The sequence below is a fragment of the Lichenostomus cassidix genome, chromosome 4, assembly GCF_008360975.1.
Source record: "Lichenostomus cassidix isolate B80296 chromosome 4, HeHo_3.0, whole genome shotgun sequence".
NCBI classification, from domain to species: Eukaryota; Metazoa; Chordata; class Aves; order Passeriformes; family Meliphagidae; genus Lichenostomus; species Lichenostomus cassidix.
The window spans coordinates 8,317,185-8,326,131 of record NC_139484.1 but is presented as its reverse complement, the minus strand read 5'-3'; the positions used below and the strand labels follow the sequence as shown (position 1 = coordinate 8,326,131).

The 8,947-nt window shown below is 49.9% G+C and overlaps 1 long non-coding RNA gene across 1 annotated transcript; it reads right to left on the bottom strand.

Annotated features, from left to right (window-relative positions):
• Positions 1-553: 553 nt before the first annotated feature.
• Positions 554-6,417, bottom strand: LOC146437794 (uncharacterized). The gene is made up of 3 exons (XR_014851532.1): positions 6,099-6,417; positions 5,577-5,885; positions 554-1,618 (listed from the first exon to the last, which is right to left on the bottom strand). It is a non-coding gene; the product is annotated as an uncharacterized LOC146437794 (long non-coding RNA).
• Positions 6,418-8,947: the final 2,530 nt, after the last annotated feature.

Sequence of the window (8,947 nt, the reverse complement as noted above, 5' to 3'; positions counted from 1 at the left end):
GTGCCATGTTGGGAGTGTTTGCTGGGAATGTGCCTCATCCCTGGGAATATCCTTTTGTTCCTGAGTGAACAGACAGAGATTTTGGGCTTGTCAGCTTCAGAGTTGGATGGCAAAAGTCACTGAAAAGAAGAATGACAACAAGGTTTTTCAACGTGGTGCTGTCAGACCCCACTTGACAGTATCTGCTTTGTGTTTGTTATGATCTAATTATTAAGGTTCTTTAGAAATACCTCTGCCCAAATTAAGGTGCAAACAAGACCATAGGCCAGTCAATAGTATGGGTTTTATTTGATAGAAAATATGAGAAAGAGAGAGAGAGGAAAAGAGAGAAAAAGAGAAGTAGGAAAAGAGGTGGGGGGGACAGAAAGAGGGTAACAGAGACAGAATAAAGAGAATATCACCATCCTTGGATCCCAACGATGTCACGTTGATCCTCTCCAGCTTGGTGGTGATGGTCCCCCAAAAAGCACAGAATCCCATGGGTTAATATACACTCAGGCCAGGTGGCAATGTCCAGGCATGTCCCCCCGGGAGAGGGGGCAGTCTCTTGCAGTGGTGCAAGGCCTAGCACTTTGGGGGGTCTGTGATGGATTGTGACTTCCCCTCAGCTGCCTTTCACGTGAAAGTCCCATGGATGTGGCCTGTGGGGTTGGGGGTTCCACAGCTGGGCCAGTGTGTGTAAACCTGGCTTCTGTGAGCTGTGCTCTGCCCCCACCCCAATACTCAGCTAGGGATGATTCTCAGCACAGTTGGTGGCTTTGGCCTTTCCCTCAGCCTGAGATGACTGAACAATAGGTTTCCCTTTATCTAATCTCAGCAGTTTGACTTCCAGTCCAAAGTCCCAGTCAGGTATCTTCAGGGTGGCTTCTTTGATTGTAGCTTCTTTATACACCTTTTGTTGTAATGAGCAAAACTTTATATCAACGTTTGAGGCATGAACTATTTCAGTCTCTGACAGTGTTGGAAGTGGTTGTGTATTTGCAAGGAATGAGTGTCCCCTTCCCAATTCAGCCCCAAAGGTCCCAAAGGCTCTTACAGGAATACATCTTTTTGACTTCTGTTTGGGATAACTTACTCTCTACCCTGCCATGAGTAATTCCTTGATTTCTCCTGGAGAAAACCTCATGGCAGAGGCAGTTTGCGAAGGAGCCTAGAGATGTGCTTGGAGCGGAGAGTGCTGAGAACTGCATCTGCCTGTGCAGCCCCAGCCTGGCAATATCCACATGGAACCAACTGGGTAAATGGGATTGGATGGAGCAAAATCCCCTCATGGAAGAGGTTTTCTCCTGTGCAGATCAGGCATGGGGCAGGCAGTGAACTTTGGAAATCAGCTGCTCTGCCCCCAGAAAGCATCACTGACATCAGCATTAATGATATGACCTGTGCCCACCACTCACCGTTCACCCAGCCAAAATCAAGAGCAACAGTTGGTTTGGGTTTGAGAACTTGAAATAACTTTGAAACAAAAGAAATCACCTTTTTCTTCTTCTTTCTTTCTCATGCTGGACTTGCCTCTGTGGATGCGCTCTGAGCTCTCACTGCAGTGGACAGTCAGGCCTTAATGGCTGTGTGTGGCTAGCACAGACCTCTCCCATGAGAATTCTTTTCTCTCCTCTTCCTGTGTTTTATAAACAAAGATAAAGTTTGGATGTTATTAAAAACAGTTTCTCGGGATGTGGACAGTTCAGGCCTGGCCAATCATGCCTAGAGGGAGGCTTTGAACTGACCAATCTGGGTGACCATTGAAAAGTCTATGTAAGATGGAATTAAATAATAAAACCTTCTTCTTGATGCCACACTTTGAACCTGGGTCTTCTTACTCTACTAGCGGCTCTACAGCGACAGCTGTGAGTTTGTGTTTTTCTCACTGGGAAATTGGAAATAATTATTAATTGCAGAAATTTTTTGTGAAATCTTTCCCCTTTCCTGCCCCTCAGTGTGGGACACAGGCAGAGAGAGCAAGCAGGAGCAGGAGAAAGGCATTGCAAAGGGGCAAAGGGACCTCCCTGGTGTCACCAGGGCACCTGTGGGGAACAGAATGGACACTTTGGGGGCAAAACTGAGGTAATTCGTGGCAGAGCTGGGGGAAAATCTGAGTTCATCTACAGGGAATAAGTATGGGGATATTTTTGAGGAAAAGCTGAGGTGTTTAGGGGAGAGAATGCAAATTTTTGGGTTAAAAAAGAGTAAATATTGTACATGAAGAAAAAGTTAGGGGGTAAAATTTGATGTAATCTGTAGGGGACAGAATAAATATTTTGGAGTAAAAATTCTGTCCACTCAGAAGTGGACAGGTGGGGAAAATTTTGGAGGCATAACTTGACCAAATGTCTTAGAGAATGAACATTCTGAGGGAAAAATGAGGTGATGAGTAGTGGGCATGTCGGGAAAATTTTGTAGCTAAATCAGAGATAATCTCTAGGGGAGAGCATGCACATAGTAAGGTAACATGAGGAAATCAGTTATGGGAAGGTAGGGAAATTTTGGGGAGGAGAAAATAATAAGAAATAATCTGTAGGGCAGAGAATGAACATTTTGAGGTAAAAATGAGATCAGTAGTAGGCAGATGGAAAATTTGGGGGGTAGATCTTGAGAAATGCTACATGGTAGAAAATCAATACTGAAGTAAAATGAGGGAATCAGTAGCGGATAGGTAGAGGAGTTTTGGGGGGTAAAACTTGAAATAATCTAAAGGTTGACAATATTTTTACTTAAAAACAAGGTAATAATTTGTAGATAGGTCAGGAAAAATTTGGGGGTGAAACCTGAGTAAATCTCTAGGGAGAGAGTGAACACTGACATAAACGGAGGCAGTCACTGGGGGTAGGCAAGGAAATTTTGGGGGGTAAAATATGGGAAAATCTGTAGGGCAGAGAATGAACATATTGAGGTAAAAAGGACGTGATTAGGAGTGGACATCTAGGGAGAATTTGGGGGGCAAACCCTAAGTTAATATGTAAGAACAATAAATGTTTTTGAGAAAAACTCTGATGTGATGTGTAGAAGGCAGAATGAACATTCTGGGGATGAGACAGCCATAACCTGTGTGGTTTTGGTTTTAAAATCTAGTTAGTATATAGGGGACAAGATGGACATTTTGGTCGTAAAATCTGAATTACTCTGTAGAGGAAGGAATGAATATTTTGAGGTAAAAAGGAGGTACTCAGAATTGGGCAGGTAGGGAAAATATTGGGGGTAAAACATGAGGTAATCTGCAGAGTAGAGGATGAATACTTGCTTGTAAAAAATGAGGGAAGCAGAAGTGGACAGACAGGGAAAATTTGGGGTGGAAATGTGAAATAATCCCCAGGGAAGAGAATGAAAACTGAAGTAATCACTTGTAGACACATAATGAAAATTTTGGATGTAGAAACTGGTATTTTCTCCAGGATGGAGAATTAATATTTTGAGGTAAACATGAGATAACTAGTAGTGGACAGGTAGGGGAAATCTTGGGGGTGAAACTTGAAATAATCTGTAAGGCAGAGAATGAACATCTTAAGGAAAAAAAGGAGACAATCAGTAGTGGACAGATAAGGAAAATTTTGAGGTAAACCTTTAGGTAATGTCTAGGGGGAAAAAGGAACATTTTGAGGTAAAATTAGTTGATCAGTAGTGGTCAACTACTGATCTAGGGAGAATTTGGGGGCAAAACCTGAGATAATGTGTAAGGACAAGAGGTATTTTGGAAAAAAATCTGACATAATTTGTAGGGGACAGAATGAACATTTTGGGGATAAAATAGACGGAACCTGGGTGGTTTTTTGGCTTTAAAAATCTAGGTAACATATAGGGAACAAAACTGACATTTTGGTCATCAAATCAGAGTTAGTCTGTAGGTGAAAGAATATTTTTGAGTCCTCCTTCCTTGGCATCAGCTGGCAGGGAAGGGAGAAGGAGCCCTATGTGGGACAAGGGCGGAGAGGCACAGGAGAAAGGCACTGTGGGCAAAGGGACCTCCCTGGTGTCACCAGGGAACAAAGTGGACTCTCTGGGGGCATGTGGAGGTGAGGAGTGGACAGTTTAGGGCAAAATCTGAGTTCATCTACAGGTAATTAAGTAGAGGGTGTTTTAGAGGGAAAAGCTGAGGTAATGAGTTCACCCACCTTGGCCCAAGTTGTGTTTGCCCAAAGTGGGACTAGAGGTGGTCAATCCAAAGCCAACCCTGCTCAACCTCTAAATTCCAGGATAATTTCTACAAGCTGCCCACTGAGAGACTAAAAAGACATAAAAATGGAACCAAGAGCATTAAGAAGGTTCCTGGGAATCCCATTACAGTGTTGTCATAGCATTTTGAACAGATCTTTAATGACAACACTGCATTTCTCTGTTGGGATTATTCCCTCCGTGGGCTATGGGGGGTTTATTTGGGTTTGACCTCTGTCCTGGTGCCCATTACACTGCTCAGGAGCTGGTAGGAAAAGCACTGTCAGAGCTCCTGGCAGGCACAGGCTGTTTCCCCCGAGAGTGGATCCAACTGCTGCCCACCAGCCTGGCCAGGAGGGATCTGCTTTGGCTCCTGTCTTCTGCCAAGGAAAGAATGTTTCCAGTTGATTCCGATTAGAGTCCAGCAGCCTCATCTGGCAATTCCTGGGCAGCTGATCCTCTCTCCCGGCCCTCCTGCTCTCACCTCCCACCCAGCCAGTGCCAACTGTGTGGAGGAGAATTTGTCCTGCCAGCAGCAGAAGCAGGACACAAGCACTCACACCCTGGCACCTGGATTGTCCCTTTGGGGGATGCTGCTTGCTGGGATTTAGGTAATTCCATACATTTGGCTGCTGAAGTTTCCCAGCCCAGGGGCTTTAGCTGACAGGGCAGCACAAAGATTGTTCTCTGTGTGGTGCCCAGATTTGGGTTTGCTAGTTTACATGAATTATACCCTTAGCCCAAATTCCCTGCTGAATTCCTGCTGGAATAACCTCCTAGTGCCTCATGGAGTGTGGATATTTCCATGCAGAGCTGCTGCTTTAATGCCAGCTGTGTCAGGAGCCAGCAGAGGTTCCAAGGAAGCTCAGTGGGATCGGGACAAGGAGAGGTTTGTATTCCACAGAATTTACTAGTTATAACCCTCATCCCCCAGCCCCAGCGATGACCCTGGAGGGCACCTGACAGAGTTCCCTGGAATTCACCTCCCCTGAGGTTGGGCTCCAGTTGATACTTTAAAGTACAAGGCAGTGGTTGGACACACCCCTAGCCCATGCTGAGGCAGCCCCCATGCCCAGGTGAGGATGTCTCTCCCTGCAGAAGCTGATTTTGTTTCAGAGCCTCAGGAGTGGCCTCTGAAAGTTGTTTTCCCCAAGGAAAGGGATGCACACCCCTGCCTTCAGCACACCTCCAGTGTGACCCACCAGTGAAAGCTTTCCATGGGTTCTGTGGTTCCAGCTGGCTCTCTGAAAAACTCCAAATTTAACCCAAACCAACCTTAAAAGAAAAGGTTAAGAGTTGGATGAAGTTATCTCTGAGGGCTATTACTTGGGATTTCATTTCTCGAGGGAAGATCACCTTGGCTTTAATGCTGCTGATGGGTGATGTCCTCAGACTGGAAGGGAAGGGAATTGGGGGTGGGTGGGACATACCTGGCAGCTGTGTGGGAGCTCCGGGAGGTTGGCACCAGCAGTTGCTGTCTTAGCCTCTCCACAAACACAATGTGCTGACATTCCCAGGTGCCAGCTGTTCCTTAGGGTGTTTTTAGTGTGTCCATGGGGTCTATCCAGGGTGAAGCAATTCCAGGTACCTGTTCAGAGCAGCCCGTGGCCGAGGAGCCGCAGGCAGCCCTTTATCCATGTCCATCAGAGTGCTGCCCGGGCATCCCAGTGCCCATCCCCAGGATGTGTGTTCTGCATGCTGTGTGCCACAGGCAGGACCCTGCAGGCACAGCTCCTCCCCTGGAAATATGAAGGGCAAGACATTATGGTCCCCCTTCTGTGGCGCCCAACCTTCTCCTGCCCTGCATTCCCAGCCAGCTGGGACACACAGATGAAACACCAAGGAACATTCCTGGCAGGGAGCAGGAGTCACCGAGGGCTCTATCTAGCTCTGGGTCTGAAAAGCAGCCCCAGCCTCAGCAGCTGCCATGATTTTGGACTGAAAACACTCACCTGCAGGAAACACCCCTCTGCAGGTGGGACCAGCCTTGACGCTCTCCAGAAGCACTTTTGCCATGGACTAAGTGAACCCTTAGGACTCGTCTTGTGTCAGAGACTGAAATAGTTCATGCCCCAAACATTGATATATATAAAGTTCTGCTCATTATAACAAAAGGTGTATAAGGAAGCTACAATCAAAGAAGCCACCCTGAAGATACCTGACTGAGACTTTGGACTGAGAATCAAACTGCTGAGATTAGATAAAGGGAAACCTATTGTTCAGTCATCTCAGGCTGAGGGAAAGGTATGCATCCAAAGGCCAAACCTCAGCTGCACTGAGAATAATCCCTGGCTGAGTATTGGGGTGGGGGAGTGTTGGAAAACGCAGTTTTCCAGCAAAACTCATGCTAACTAAACAAGCCTGAGCAAGGCTTTAACATAATGTCCTGGGTTGCAATATTGATGTAGTTAAGTATTCTATTACCACCAGCTGTGGGCCATTAGCTGTTACCAACTGCTAATGACCCACTCCAGATGACAGGCAATGGGCCATCAGGGACCCACCGTGTGACTCATGGACTTATCTCATCCCATTGTGAGATGCTCTGCCGAGGAGGGAGGAGCCAGGTGTTCCCACCTGGATATAACCTGGCCTTGGAACTGCCTGAGCTAGCCCTGTCTACTGGGCTCCCAGAGGACCAGAGCTACCACTGGATCTTCAGCTGGAGACTAGACCTTCACAGGATCACCGCTTCAACTGGACTACTTCAGTTGGACTGCTACTACCACCCTAACAGGGTGTTAGGTTGTATCTGACTTTGTCAGTGCTTTTCCTTGTATTATTTCACTTATTTTTAATTTGAGCACAGCTCACAGACACAGACTTCCCCCCCAGCCAAGGTGGAGGGAGGAGGAGGTTTGGGGTGTGTGGCATAACCTCTGGTCAGAGGCAATGAACACCCATCCTCTGTTACACACACTGGTCCAGCTGTGGAACCCCCAACCCCACAGGCCATATCCGTGGGACTTTCACGTGAGAGGCAGCTGAGGGGGAGTCACAATCCATCACAGACCCCCCAAAGTGCTAGGCCTTGCACCACTGCAAGAGACTGCCCCCTCCCCCGGGGGGACATGCCTGGACATTGCCACCTGGCCTGAGTGTATATTAACCCATGGGATTCTGTGCTTTTTGGGGGACCATCACCACCAGGAGGACCAGCTGGAGAGGATCAACGTGACATCGTTGGGATCCAAGGACGGTGATATTTTCTTTCTCCCTCTGTCTGTCTCCCCCACATCTTTTCCTACTTCTCCTTTCTTCCCTTTTCCTCTCTCTCTCTCTCATATTTGCTATCAAATAAAACCCGTACTATTGACTGGCCTATGGTCTTGTTTGCACCTTAATTTGGGCAGAGGTATTTCTAAAGAACCTTAATAATTGGATCGTAACATCTTGCTCGTTTCTCCCTGCAAAGGGACATTTCATGACCACCTTGACAGGTGGGTAAATCCTGGAAAGGGCAGGAAATCAAGGTTATTGGAAAAGTTTTGTGCTGTCATGTCAGGTGCCAGCTAGTTCTGCCTTAGAGCTATTCCAGGGGCTGGTGTGTAAGGCAAGCCGCACTAGCATCTACATAGGAATTACCTTGTTAGCAGCAGCCATTTCCATCCCAGGTAGGACCTTCGTAATGACCCTGAGATTGGCTCAGGTGCTTGGGGCAGCATGCTGAGAATGCCAGGATTCTGAGTTCAGATGGGCCAATCACTTCTCCTCATTGGACTCGATGATCCTTGTGGGTCTTTCCAAGTCAGAAGCTCCTGTGCTCTGAAAATAAAGAGTAAACAGTTTTCACTGCCGTTTGAAACCCCCAAGTTTTTCCATTGGAGAGTGCGAGCCACAGAAAAAGGGGCGGGGAGAGGAGGGAGAACATCAGGTCTCAGGCGGCAGGTATCTGATGAGCGGCTGGAGCAGAAGCAAGCCCCGTAGGGTCGCCAGTCCCGCAGCGGGTGCAGTCGGAGCGGGAGCGGCAGCGCCGGACTCAGCGCCCGGCCCGGAGCGGCTCCTGACGCGCGTGGCGATGCAGCCCCGCTCGGGCCGCTGTGGGCAGGAGACCCACGGGGGCACGGCGGCGGGGCAGGGGCAGGAGAAGGCGGGCGCTGCTCTGTCCGGGGACTGCGGGGCCGCGATGGGAGCGCACCGGCGGTTGCAGAGCCGGCCCCGCCCCGCGGGGGGCCAAGCCCTCCTGCCGCCGCTCCGTGTCCGCCAGGGGGCGCCGTTCGGGGCGGGCGGCGCTGAGGGAGAGGCGGCGCCCGGCGGGCTCCGGGGCCGACACGGGTACTCCCCGCGCTCCGTCCGCTTCCAGACGCGATCCAGCGCCTGCTCCGGGAAAGAGCCGCCGTCCTCCCGGGACCGGCACTGGCGCAGCCCTGGCTCCCCGCAGCCGCAGTGGGACTGTGCCCAGAGCCCCGGCAGGACCCCAGCCCAGCACCAGCTACAGCCGGAACAGGAGCGACAACGCCGGACTCAGCCCCAGCGCCCGTCCCGGAGCGGCTCCTCCCGCCCGCGGCGACCCCGGTCCCTATCACAGCCCCAGTCCCCCAGCGGTCCTTCGGCCCCGGGACCCAGGGAGAACCGGCTCCGCTCGGGATCCCCATCAGACACCGGCAGACCCAGACCCGAATCCCCGGGCCCGGATCCCGGTACCGGCCCCACCTCAGCGCCTCGGGCTCCCCGCAGCGCCGAGAACAGCCCCCGAACCGAGGCTGCACACAGCGCACCGAGCTGCGGGCCCACCGTATCCCCACATGAGCATCCGCCACAGAAAACCGGGGGGGGGGGCGGATCTGCCGGGATTTATGGG